This window comes from Erpetoichthys calabaricus, chromosome 1 (genome assembly GCF_900747795.2).
Source record: "Erpetoichthys calabaricus chromosome 1, fErpCal1.3, whole genome shotgun sequence".
Classification (NCBI taxonomy): Eukaryota; Metazoa; Chordata; class Cladistia; order Polypteriformes; family Polypteridae; genus Erpetoichthys; species Erpetoichthys calabaricus.
Genome location: NC_041394.2, coordinates 336,962,195 through 336,976,450, shown reverse-complemented (window position 1 = coordinate 336,976,450; position 14,256 = coordinate 336,962,195).

Genomic DNA, 14,256 nt, shown 5'->3' with positions numbered 1-14,256 from the left:
CCTGATGGAGGGGGTGTGAGCAGGGGGTCTGTTCATACCCCTAGACCATATGGATGCTCGTCTAAAAATGCTGAAAGATTATCGTCACATTGCTCCCTTCCGTGCAGCTGCTTTGTCAAGCGATATGCTTCCCGCACGGTGCTTCGCATACTTAAAAGCTCAAACGGCATGTATTGATTTTTGATTGTTTGTTTTTCTCTGTCTCTCTCACTCTCTCTGACATTCTCTGCTCCTGATGGAGGGAGTGTGAGCAGGGGGGCTGTTCACACACTGGCCTAGAGGATACGGACGCTCCTCTAAAAAATGCTGAAAGGCTACCTTCACATTGCTCCCTTCCTTGCAGTTGCTTTGTCCGGTGGTGCTTTGCATACTTCAAAGCCAAACAGCCCTATTGATTTTTGATTGTTTGCTTTTTTCTCTCTCTCTCTGACATTCTCTGCTCCTGACTTGCACTCCTTTGAAGAGGAAGATATGTTTGCATTCTTTTAATTGTGAGACAGAACTGTCATCTCTGCCTTGTCATGTAGCACAGTTTAAACTTTTGAAAAAGAGATAAATGTTTGTTTGCAATGTTTGAATAAAGTTCCTGTCTCTCTACAACCTCCTGTGTTTCTGTGCAAATCTGTGACCCAAGCATGACAATATAAAAATAACCATATAAACATATGGTTTCTACTTCGCAGATTTTCACCTTTGGCGGGGGGTTCTGGAACGTAACCCCTGCGATCGAGGAGGGATTACTGTACAAAAATAAATTGTATTGTATTGTATTGTATAATGTAAAAGTTTTTCCTGGTAAAATGTGAATAATATATTGTAAATAGTTCTATATCTAATATTATAGTGTCTGCGCTGAGCACCACAATGTATTGATTCTCTGCTCTTTATAGGGCTCTTTTGAGGTGGCTCACTATCCTTAAAGGGACTGCTTGCATTTTGCCTCACTAGTTGGAAAAACTCTGTGCAACTGTGCAGAGCTGGTGTTTTTATAGATGCTCCTGCTATTGATGATAAGAGGCCAGCTCATTCTTTTGGTGATTCCTCTCTGGCTGATTTAACTTATCCAGCGCTGTTGCAATATGTTTATGATGTTATGATTTAAAGCAGAAACATGGTGGATGCCGTAAAGGCACAGGGCAGAAGCAGTTTGTGTGACGCCCTGTCCTTCCTTTTTTGTTTCTAGAAAGGGAAGAAAATACATTTCTGTTTTGTCCTTACATGCCTTTTATTTGACTTTCCCAAACACAATACTGAATAGGTCGGATTCCATTTGGTTACACATCTACTGGTGTCATTAGGCAGATTTATTGATTTGGATGTTTTGAAATCTGCATCTCCTGTGACTCTCTTTACCCAACGTCTTAGCTGTGGTCCTCTTGACGGAGTGTAACACATCGTTTATTTTAAATGCATACAGTATTTGGCTGTTCACATTTTCATAAATATAGCTGGCAATTTTTTTGGTTTTATATGGACTCCTACACCATTGTCGAAACACTGAACAACAGTAAGCACACAGCTCATGGAATGAGAGTGTAAAATAGCAAGCCTAACATCCAGATAATTCTGAATGTCGGATGTGGGTGAAGTTATCAGTATTTAATGGGTGGAGAGTTCAGTATACTGTATATTAGTCAGTCATCGGTTGATTTGCTTGCTTGTTATGTCCTCTGTTAAGCCGAAAGAAGCACCTTGTAAGGTGATAATAAAAATTAAGTTTCTGGAGCATTCAAGCCTCTAAAATGGGGTTTTACCTTGGAGCACAATGCTCTGGCCTTGGAGCTTCACACCACTGGACTCGCTAAAGGAGAAGCTCCTCTGTGTCACCCCAACCATGGTCTGGAGATGGGCAGGAAAAGTAGCACAGCACCTGCAACAACATATTGTTCACGTTTACCTTTCATCCATTGATGTCATCACATGCCAATGTATAATCTGATGCTACAGAAAGGATTTTTCCCCTTGCATCAAGTTATGTTTATTTTTAAAACAATCCATGTGCTCTCTGCACACACAACACACGTTTATATGTCTAATAGGGTTTTTTTAGAGGACTTTTCAACAGTAGATGGCTGATCGAAAACAGAAACTTGCTCTCTCTCAGACCAGGTTAACAAGAACACTGCTGATCTTTGCAGCTCAAAATCTCCGCCCCTACATTGAGTGACCCCCTCATGAAGCTTTGGATTGGTTTATAAAACTGACACTCAGTAAATCATGTAATTGTTCCCACCCAGTTTTAGACAAAAATTCACCCAAGGTCGTCTCTGGACATATATATTATAGGTGTCTGGCTTCAGCAAGATTGCCAATTCCATATACCAAATGTCATATAACAGAGACATAAGCATTGCATATGTTAACACTGAGGAGCGTAATGAAACTGGGAAGGAAGGGCAGCTGCAGTTAAGATTTTGAAAACACACAAATAATAGAACTGGAGTGATCTCATGAAGTGATTTCTATTAACTACTCTGTTGCCATAGAAGTGACTGTTAAAGGCTGTGGTACCTTCCCAGTGTGGGTCACCAGCCGTTTGGCTCAGTCTAAATGGCAAAAGACCTTGAAACTAGAATCACATCTCTTTTCTTTAAAGAGCATGTGCCCAGTTTGTTGAACCTGGGGCAAAAATTGTTAATGACATACTTAATTGGAAATAATTCTTTATTTCTCGAAAGGGCTGTTTTAGTGGTCTACCATATGTGGGTGCTATAATGATGTTTGTTTGAAACTAAATTCAGCTAACAGTTGGCTCTTATCTCTTTGAGTGCTGAATGTTTCTTTTCCAAAAAAGAGTTTTCTGAAAAGCACCCAAAGCAAAGGTTTCACACAGAAAATCAACGTAAAACGTTGGTTGCTGTGTGCTGTAGGCTCCAGTTTGCCAGAAATGCACGGCAGACTGGTTGCCAGGCTTTTCTCGCATGGTGAGGGGCTGCATCAGTGGGCGTGGTCGCAGTACATCACAGTCTGGTTGGTACCTCTTGTAATTGCAAGTGGCGGTCCTCCCAGGCAAACATCTCTGTAGGTGCATCAGGTATACAAACCTGTTGAGCACCACGATCAGCTGATGCTGCTACCTCACAATCGTTTTCAATCACTTGTATCAAAGTTGTGTCTGTTGAGTCATCCACAGAGTATTTTTCTTTACGCATTCACTTCAATCTCTTGCTAGATGTCGATGCCATTTTTACCATTGTTTGCTCCTTTTTACCCATGTGAGCGCAGGGAATCTCAGTCATACCAAAGAAACTAACTTTTCTTCTAGCAAACAGAGTCCAAATTAAACATAACGACAGGTTTTGTCACTTTTTTCAGCTGATTAACTCCGTCATCCTCTCCTTTTGACAAAAGTCAACATCTGCCCTGAAACAGTTATTCTTGGAGGTATAACTCATTGTCTCTGGTCATCAAAAACTAGTCGGGGCACCATACCAATAAACCTTGTGAAATTACCAAGTTCTTAAATTTTAGTTATAATTAGTGTAAAATTACCAAAGTTCAGTAGCTCCAGCTTGTAAATAGGATTCAGCAGAAGCCTGACACGTCAAAATAATTCCGCAGACAAAATATCTTCATTTTTAAAAGCTTTAGTAAAAATTCAAGGCAAAACAGTTCACATAAAAGCAGAGAATGATTGAAATAGCATAAATTAGAAAAGTTCTTGCTTAAGAAGTTCTGCTCAAAGCTTATAAATCTTGTTTAATTTCTAATCGTTACAAAATAATTTCTAAATGTTTCTTAACCATTTCTAAATGGTCAGAAAACTGTATGCCTATCCCATGTGTAAGCTGAAAATGGGTCCTTTAAGTCCCTGTGTACTGGGACCTGTTCTAAACATCAACTGACTTAATTAACACACACTGTTATCTTAGTTAAAGCAAGAAAGATCTATCTCTTACTAACTTACAGGGGGAAAAGACTATACCATTGTCTATGACTATGAAAGAAATTCATTTTCTATTCAAATTAAGCAAACACTAATATGGGTTTAACTCAAAGGTTTAACTTTCTAAGACTGGATCTTACAATTTTGTTAAATTCCATTTGTTTCCCCTTAAGTTTTAAAAGTTTATTTCTAGAAGGACTGGTCCTCCTGCAACTTACTTAACAAACCTCAGTAGATTACCTTTTTTTTTTTTTCACGTACTGAACTTCAGGAGATTTACAGACTGCATTGGTTAAGGATAAATCTCCACGACCAGATCGCCTTCCACCAAAACCGCAATCAACCTTTTGGTATCATTTGTCTACAATGCTTTTCTAACTGTTAAATGTAGCCATTTTCTCAACAAAAATATTTTTCAGAAATTATCAAACCAAGATCATACTTCTTTTAAATCAGAGCCACCAGATTGTCCAAATTACTTCTCTGATTGCAAACTGTTGATGAAGCTACTTGCTTCATGACTAGAATCAGTCATCTACAATATAGTTCTTATAATGCCCAGAGGCATGTAGGGGGGCAGACAAGTCTGTCTTGGGCCAGCATTTTGATAGCATCTCATCTGTGGTTTACAGGTTTGACTTCCACCCCCACAGTCATCCTCCATGAACTGTAGGACCTACCTTACTTGCATGTTTTTCTTGGAGTCCAGTGAAGGGCATTCTTCGAACTACTGTCTCCCCTGATGACCTGGCCTGTCCATTTACAGTGTCTTCTTATGGGGATGGTCGATGGTGTGTGATTCAAGCAGGTCTTTGTTTGAATTAGTTCTTGGCCAAAGACACATACAGTATAATAAGGAATCTGATCAGAATTTGGTGAAGTTGGAAGTGGTGTCCATCACGGGGAAGTGCTGGGTCATTGTCTTGTTGGAATATCCAACCCCTGCATAAGTAACTTCAACTTTGTGACTGATGCTTGAACATTATCCTGAAGAATTTGTTGATATTGGGTTGAATTCATCCGACCCTCAACTTTAACAAGGGCCCCAGTCCCTGAACTAGCCACACAGCCCCGCAGCATGATGGAACCTCCACCAAATTTGACAGTAGGTGGCAGGTGTTTTTCTTGGAATGCGGTGTTCTTCTTCTGCCATGCAAAGCGCTTTTTATTATGACCAAATAACTCAATTTTTGTCTCATCAGTCCAAAGCACTTTGTTCCAGAATGAATCTGGCTTGTCTAAATGAACATTTGCATACAACAAGTGACTCTGTTTGTGGCGTGAGTGCAGAAAGGACTTCTTTCTCATCAACCTGCCATACAGATGTTCTTTGTGCAAATTGCGCTGAATTGTAGAATGATGTGCAGAAACACCATCTGCAGCCAGATGTTCTTGCAGGTCTTTGGAGGTGATCTGTGGGTTGTCTGTAACCATTCTCACAATCCTGCGCATATGCCGCTCCTGTTTTTTTTCTTGGCCTGCCAGACCTGCTGGGTTTAACAGCAACTGTGCCTGTGGCCTTCCATTTCCTGATTCCATTCCTTACAGTTGAAACTGACAGTTTAAACCTCTGAGATAGCTTTTTGTAGCTTTCCCCTGAACCATGAGACTGAACAATCTTTGTTTTCAGATCTTTTGAGAGTTGCTTTGAGGATCCCATGCTGTCACTCTTCAGAGGAGAGTCAAAGGGAAGCACAACTTGCAATTGACCACCTTAAATACCTTTATATCTCATGATTGGACACACCTGTCTATGAAGGTCAAGGCGTAACGAGCTCATCCAACAAATTTGGTGTTGCAAGTAATCAGCATTGAGCAGTGACAGGCATTCAAATCAGCAACATTACAAATTTTTGCACAGCCAGTTTTTCACATTTGATTTAATTTCATACAACTAAATACTGCTTCACTAAAAATCTTTGTTCAGAAAACACCCCAGTACTCAGATGTTCCTAGGAAATGAAAGACATACCACTGTTATCTTTTTTGTTGAAAGTAGAGTAAATTATTATGCAGGCTGAGAGGGGTTCCCAAGATTTTTCGTATGACTGTATGCTGCTCAGTCTTTTCCTTAATAATTTACTTGAGATGTGTGTTACTGGCCTATAGTTAGCTGGCTCTGCTCAATCGCCTGTTTTAGACAATGGGATAATATTTGCTAGACTCCAGTCTTCAGGATTTTCCCTAGCCCACAGTGACTTTCTAAAAAATATATTTTATATTAGTATATAAAATATACTAATAGTTTATATCTGTATTTGCTACCTCCTTGAGTACTTGATGGTAACTATTATCTGGTCCTGGTGATTTGTCTGATTTCAGCCTATTTAATCTGAGGAGCACATCTCTCTCTAAAATATATAAATCACTCAGTACCTCTGTGGCAGTCTCTGTTACTGTTTAGGAGGTTATTGAGTTCTTCACACGTGTAAATTTCAGAAAAAGTGAACATGCGGAGTATTCATTGTTTCACTATTTTATACAAAAATCATGAAGTTATAATCATAGATTCAGTTTTTGTTAGACTGATTTTCAGCTCTAATTGCTGTGCACATACATATTTTCCGGAGTTCGGTCTTCTCCTGTGTTATTAGCAAAGTTAGGGTCCACAGCCTGGTAGAAAAGACGGTCCATCGGATGCCTTTTAGTTCCTGTTCATTCGTTTGCCTTATCAGCTCCATGTTAACAACCAGGTTGAAGAGTAATAAGGAAATCACACATCCTCATTTCACTCCAGTCTTCACTTCACTAGGCGAAAGTAGTGTTAGAATCTTTCAAAAGGTAGAATGATTTCTTGCAGTAGCCAATAAAAATATTGTTGTACACAATGTTGTCATTGTGTAATAGATTAGCTGGTCAGTTTTAATTTTGATTATTTATTATTTTAAACAATTGGTCGTCTGTTCAAAACTATAGTCATTCTATTTTTAAAAAAAATGAAGGTTGCAGTTCTTTTGCTGTTGTTACGAATAAGTGCGTTGTGCAAGTGTGAATTAAAATGGCTTTTCCAGAAAAAAGAGCATGGCAAAAAAAAATCAAAAAACATTAACTTTAAGACCTAGCTGTATATTTTCAAACTTTATGCTGTCAACTAAATAAGGTTGAAACCCTTGTTAGGGATCAAAAAAATTGTTTTTCATGTATTTTTGCTTTTATCCACAAGGTGGCAGCAATGACCGTGAGATCAACTGAAATGCACTCCTCTCTTTTTCCTTGAAAAATATTGCATCAAATTGCGGCATTCGCTACTATCAAAAAAAAAATCTCTGTAGACATTTTGCGTATTGATAATGACTCAGGTTTTATACTGACAGATGAGGATTTTCAACTTGCGGAAGTATGTGAAGATAGTGACACTGATTTAGACAGACAGACAGATCTTCATTTATCCTCTAGGAAAATTTGGCTTTTTAGGGAAGGTTTAAAAATAAATAATAAAAAAAAAGTTCAGAAAAGTAAAGATGAATAATGAGACTTACGGAGGAGTATGTTGGGAGTATGCGCTAATAGCTCATTGTCACGCCCACCACACAACGAACCACCTGGATTATGACCCGAGAGCTGCGGGTGACACCTCAGCCCTACAATCCTGCCACAAACCCCCACATTTTCCCTGGATCTTGGAGAATTTGCTGGCAGGACTGGATGCAGATTAACGTCATGCCCAGGACGAAGCAAATGTAGTTTATGGGACTTGCTTATCGGCCCAACGGAGTGGAATCATGTCTGGTGTTTACGGGATTCCAACCTGTAACCTTCCAATTGTCGGCAATGAACGTAAGGAGAGAGAAAGAAGAGAGCATGCGTTGATAGCGCGTTGCTTCACCCACGACATACGCAGCTTCTGTAAAAAGGCTGCGGCTTGCACAGCCCCCAGGTGACTCCCTTGTGGGTGTGAATGAAAGAGATTGCCATTAACCCGAAGCATTTTCTTGGGAAGTGCTCCCACATCAAGGCTGTGCTCCTGTATTTTTAATAATAATGATTGCTGGAAAATCAGTCAGGACGACTGATGGAATGGTCCTTACGGGTAACATTGCAGTTGTGACCTGCTGGGCAGGCTACTTTGAGCAGTTGTTCAAAGCTGAGCCTCCAGCTAGGATGTTGGATATCTCTGAGTCCACGGTTCTTGAGGCTGATCCTCCAAATAGCTGTGAACCACCCAATCTCAGTGAGATTGCACAGGTGGTGACCCAGCTGAGGGAGGGAAAGGCTGAAGGGATCTCTAGTATCCGGGGTGAACTTCTCCAGGCTGGTGGTAAGGCTGTTCTCCTGACATTGCAAGCAATCTTTGACTCCATTTGGGAGACTGGCATCATCCCATCTGACTGAAAGATGGGACTTGTCGTCCCTATCTAGAAAAGGGAAGGGTGATCGCCTGGATTGCGACAACTACAGGGGGAAAACACTGCTCTCAGTGCCAGGTCATTGCTAGGGTCATCCTCAATAGGATCCGTGATCACTTGCTCACCTACCAGCGACTGGAACAGTCTGGTTTTATGCCGAAGAAGTCTACCATTAACTGCATCCTGGCACTGAGGGTTTTCATGGAGCGCAAACGCAAATATCTGCAGAGTTTCTTTGTAGCCTTTATCGATTTTCATAAAGTGTTCGACTCAGTTGATTGAACTCAGTTGATGTTCACAGGATCCTCTCGAGGTTGCTGGATATCATGGCTGGCCTATACACTGGTACTGTGAGTGCTGTGCAGAGTGGAGGCAGGACCTCTGTGTTTTTCCCAGTTGATTCTGGGGTTCGTCAGGGGTGTGTTCTGCTCCTACTCTGTTCAATGCTTGTATAGACTGGGTGTTGGGCAAGGTCGTGGGGTCCAGCGGCTCTGGGGCATCTGTTGGTGAAGAAAGATTCACAGATCTTGACTTTGCTGATTGTGCTGTGATGTTCATGGAGTCAATGGAGGTTCTTATCGGGACTCTTGATAGTCTGAACGAGGAGCCTGAGTGTCTGGGCTTGCGAGTATCCTGGATAAAAACCAAGATCCAGACCTTCAATGACCTCTTGGGCACAGCCATCAGCAGTGTGTCTGTTTGCGGAGAGAGTGTCGACCTTGTTGAGAGGTTTACTTACCTTGGCAGTGACATTCATGTCTCTGGTGACTCTTCCTATGAAATCAGTAGATGGATTGGGAGAGCATGGGGGGTCATGAGGTCACTGGAAAGAGGTGTGTGGTGCTCCCGATATAACAAATGGATGAAGGTCCAAGTCTTTAGAGTCCTGGTGCTTCCTGTCTTGCAATATGGTTGCGAGACAGGGACGTTATCCAGTGACCTGAGATGAAGACTGGACTCCTTTGGTACTGTGTCTCTTCAGAGAATCCTTGGGTACCGTTGGTTTGACTTTGTGTTGCCCATGGAGTCCCAAATGAGGCACATTACCTGCATTGTGAGGGAGCGTCAGTTATGGCACTACGGCCATGTGGTGTGTTTCCCTGAGGGTGGTCCAGCTTGTAAGATCCTCATTGTTGGGGACCCAACATTGTTGGGGACCCAGCCATGTAGTGGCTGGACCAGGCCAAGGGGTCGCCCACGTAACACATAAAGGGTCATTTCCAGAGGGTAGGACTGGACCGCGTGTCTGCCTGGGGGGGTTGCCAACCGGGATCCCAAGCTGTTTCGTTGTGTGGTGTTTGTGGCAACGCGCTTTACCAGTGCATGCTCCCCAATTTGACGTGACTTGCTGGAAAATCTAGCCACATACAGAGAGAACGTGCAAAACTTCCTATGCATAACATCCACACGTGGGATTTGAATCTTGAAAACCAGATCTGTGAAGCGGCAGTGCTAACTACGGCACAATCGTCCCAACTGATACAAATATGACATTTACCATTTCAGTGGCACAAACAGTAAAAATAAATAGGTAAATAATAATTAAGACAAATCATAACTACAGGCTATGCTAATTGTTGATTTCACTTCTGCAGTTAGACTTTTTTGTAGCAGTTGAGAAATTCTCATCTTTTTGATTGAGTTTATTTTGTGACATGACCCAGTCCTTAAGACCATCTCTGAGGCAATCAGCAAGGCGATCATCGAGAGTGGGAATGCTAGTGCTACAGCCAGAATGATTGCATTCGTCAAGGAGGGTGCGCAGCTCATGGAAAGGACAAGAAGAAAGGTCTTCTACACAAGACTGGGCGATGAGAACTGATCTAGATAGACAGCTGAAAATTCCAGCACACAATCACCAAGTTCACTCTGAGAGCTGACATCATCCTAATTTATGAAGATTACAAAAGAGCTCATCCTCCTGGAGCTGTGTCTTGGGAGGAGATGTTGGATGAGGCCCAGGGGAGGAAAAGGGAAGGAACTGATGGATGCCTCCTGCAGAAAATAGTGGAGGACCAGGTGTGTGCCAGTGGAAGTGGATTGCTGAGGGTCTGTGGGCCATTCACTCAGCAAAGCCTATGGAACGCTGGGCAACACTGGTGCAAATAGAAGAAGAGCCATCAACGACAGCATGGAGTCTGTAAAGAGGACAGTGAGATGGATCTGACTGAAAAGGGGTGACATGAAGGGACAACAAAAGGCCACTTAGATTCAGGTCGACACTTGATCAACCTCGGTCGAGTCACCTGGGAGAGGGTGCCTGTTGTAAGACCTGAAACACCCCATGATGATGTGTCCAAGTCTGGGCATCAGAGGATGTATGATTAACTCACAAATTTCACAATGCATTCACTACTTTTAACAATGCTGATTAGGGAAACATTGGTTAAAAAAATAAAAGATTAGGAGGAAAAATAACTTAGTGCATAAGAATTTTCTACTGGGAGCAAAAACTCAGTATTACTATTATATGGTTGATGGGTTGATACCTTTATTCCAGACACAGCCAGTTCCATTTCTTTTGTTTTCCTATTGGAACACAGGCATTGAAGTGACTTACTTCTGGTCACTTGCTGTCAGAAACTGGATTTGAATCCACTGCCAAAGCCTTAACCACTTCGCCACACTGTCCTGGAAGTAGAAGGAAAAGAAAAAATAATGTCTACTAATGTTCTACTTGGAATGAAAAATAAATAAATAAACAAGGCAAATATGAAAAGTAAGCCAGGACCATAAAATAAAGTCAAAGATCTTTAAACCATTAGGTCGAGGAAAGGTCAGAACCAAAGCAGAGAGTCATGGAGCCAATAACAACTAATCCTGATTGATAACCAAAAATCAAAGTCAAATAAAATCGCCAGGTGCTCACACCACTATCCTCCATTTTTATCAAGAAACTTACAGAAGAAATGACACCAGTTGCCATCCTAGCCGACGGTAAATGATGTTGTGACAGTAATGTCACATCGTTGTTACAGGAGACAGTAAAGTGACACCAGAAACACAGAAGAGTGGCCATCATGACACAAATGTCATAATGTCACAGACAAAACAAAATCTTTTTCATAGTCCTAAAATGGAGTTCAGACGATATCCAATGTATAGTAAGGCATTCCCAACTGTCCAGAACATGAACATCATGGCAAAGAGTAGATCCAAAGAAAAATCTTCATAAATTGATAAATTTCTTGAACCCACTGTCTCCATTTCAACAGTTGTAGACAATCAGGCCAACACAGGGCCCACCTGCTGAACATTAAAATGACTGTAAATGTTCCTGTTCTCGTTAGCAAGCCCTTCTAAGTTAGCTAAGTTAGGGTTTAGCAGAGAAAAAAAATAAGATCTTTATTATGATTTTGAAAAGGATTTTTTTGTGTAATCTAATGTGATTTACTTGGGTCATCTTAAACCTTAGGGTAGGCCAAGAAAGCCATGCAAAGTTGTTACTGGAAATTTGTAACTTCATTATTATTATATTTCCAGCTGTGTGGTTGATTCCATTTTTGCAGAAGTTTAAAGTAACCAACTTCACCCCACTTCCTGCACAAGTGCACTTTAGCAACGAGAAAAAGACAGAACTCACAGCTCTTCAAAATTCAAAAAATGACACTCTTAAACATGAAGGTGCCAGTGATTCTTCAGTGTGATGCCACAGGGGTACCATTTTTGGTTCCCAAAAGAAGCCCCCACATGAAGGTTCCAGAAAGAAGCTTTATTTATTTAGATACGTGACCGGCTCCATTAAAAACCATGAGTTGATGGTAACAGACTTGTGAAATACCAACAGGTTCCTGATTTTATAAAGACTCTTTCTGCAGACAATAACGTGGGCTAAATTCAAATTTTCTTCATCTCTTAGTATCCAGCAAGGTAGTAAGAACAAATCAACTTCTCAAAGAATAAAATGGTTCTTTGTCAAGCAATGGTTCTACAAGGAGCTACACAACCCATTAAAGTATCGTTAAAGAACCAGTGTTAGGAGAGTGTAGCTGGAAAAATAAACCACGTATCTGAAACAACAAACTCCAAACTGTAAACTAGAATTAAAAAAGGAGACCATGTGATCAATAGCACAGACATAAATGCAGGATGGGAGACGCTAAGCAATGTACATAAGCAATTAAAAAGGCAAATAAAATGTTCAGTTATATCATAAAAACTGTTGGATTTAAGTCAAGAGACGTTTATGCTCAAACTGTATAATGCACTGCTAAGACCGCATCTGAAGTATTGGGTGCAGTTCTGGTCATTACAATACAAGAAAGACACGGCAGCACTTGAACTGTGCAGAGGAGAGCAGCCAAGTGCATCATGGGACTGAAGGAGGTGTCATAATCTCAGAGAATTAAAGTTGTTTGATCTCGATCAAAGGAGACTGCGTGAATACTGCGTGAATACTTATGTACATGGGATTTCTCATTTTTTTTATTTTTAATAAATTTGCAAAAACCTCAAGTAAACTTTTTTCATGTTGTCATTATGGGGTGTTGTGTGCAGAATTCTGAGGAAAAAAATGAATTTAATCCATTTTGGAATAAGGCTGTAACATAACAAAATGTGGAAAAAGTGATGCGCTGTAAATACTTTCTGGATGCACTGTAATATATATACAGTATATATATATATATATATATATATATATATATATATATATATATATATATATATATATATATACATATATATATATATATATATATACATATATATATATATAAATATATAGATATATATATATATATATATATACATATATATATATATATATATATATATATATATATATATATATATATATATATATATATATATACATACATATACTGTATATATATATATATATATATATATATATATATATATATATATATATATATATATATACATACATATATATATATATTATCATCCAGCTTGGTACAAAACAGGAAACACATTTTATCATAGTGAATAAAAATAACAGCTTCAGCTTTTAAGCATAAGCTCAGAAGGATATGAGACTCAGACACATACCAGGTACACATTGGAGCAGGGTTCAAATTTAACTGTTACAGTTTCACCGGCATTAACTCATCCAAGATCAGGCATCTGATCTTGGATGATTTAAGCGACGTACGGAAAATACCCCCTAGCTCTTTCATTATTGTTATCATCATCATCAGTGCCAATGCTAGGTTATTTTGTGCCTTAGGCTAACATTACTAGTGCGCCAAACTAACCTGTGCGGCTGTGCCCCCCTTATAATTTGTGTCCTAGACAAATGTCTAATTCTTCTTAATGGTGGCTCCGGCCCTGATTATAATCATTATTTTTGTCCTTCCTCTAAAGTTTTCAATAAGATGGGTGTACGTTGAAATAGTCTTTGAGGGGCAACGAAAATTGTAGTTTATGGATGTTTTAGTTTTACGTTAGGGCAGAGGACTCAATGTTTTTGTAAGTTTGCAAATTTTATCTTTTGTGCGTGCATAATAGTGGGTTGCTTAAGCAATTTAAATATATCAAGAAACGTTTTGCGTTCTTCAAAACAATTGAGTCTCGATTGTTAATAAAGAAAGATTTTGTTTTTTCTGGCAAGTCTGGGTTTCATAAGCGTACTTCATGGAAGAACCCCGATCTCATTTCATTGTTCCCTGCAGCAGCCCTTAGACCCGAGTCACTTCCCCTGCTAATGCCGTAATGTACAGGTGCTGGTCATAAAATTAGAATATCATGACAAAGTTGATTTATTTCAGTAATTCCATTCAAAAAGTGAAACTTGTATATTAGATTCATTCATTACACACATACTGATGTATTTCAAATGTTTATTTCTTTTAATGTTGATGATTATAACTGACAACTAATGAAAGTCCCAAATTCAGTATCTCGCAAAATTAGAATATCAATTAAGACCAATGCAAAAAAAGGATTTTTAGAAATGTTGGCCAACTGAAAGGTATGAACATGAAAAGTATGAGCATGTACAGCGCTCAATATTTAGTTGGGGCTCCTTTGGCCTGGATTACTGCAGCAATGCGGCGTGGC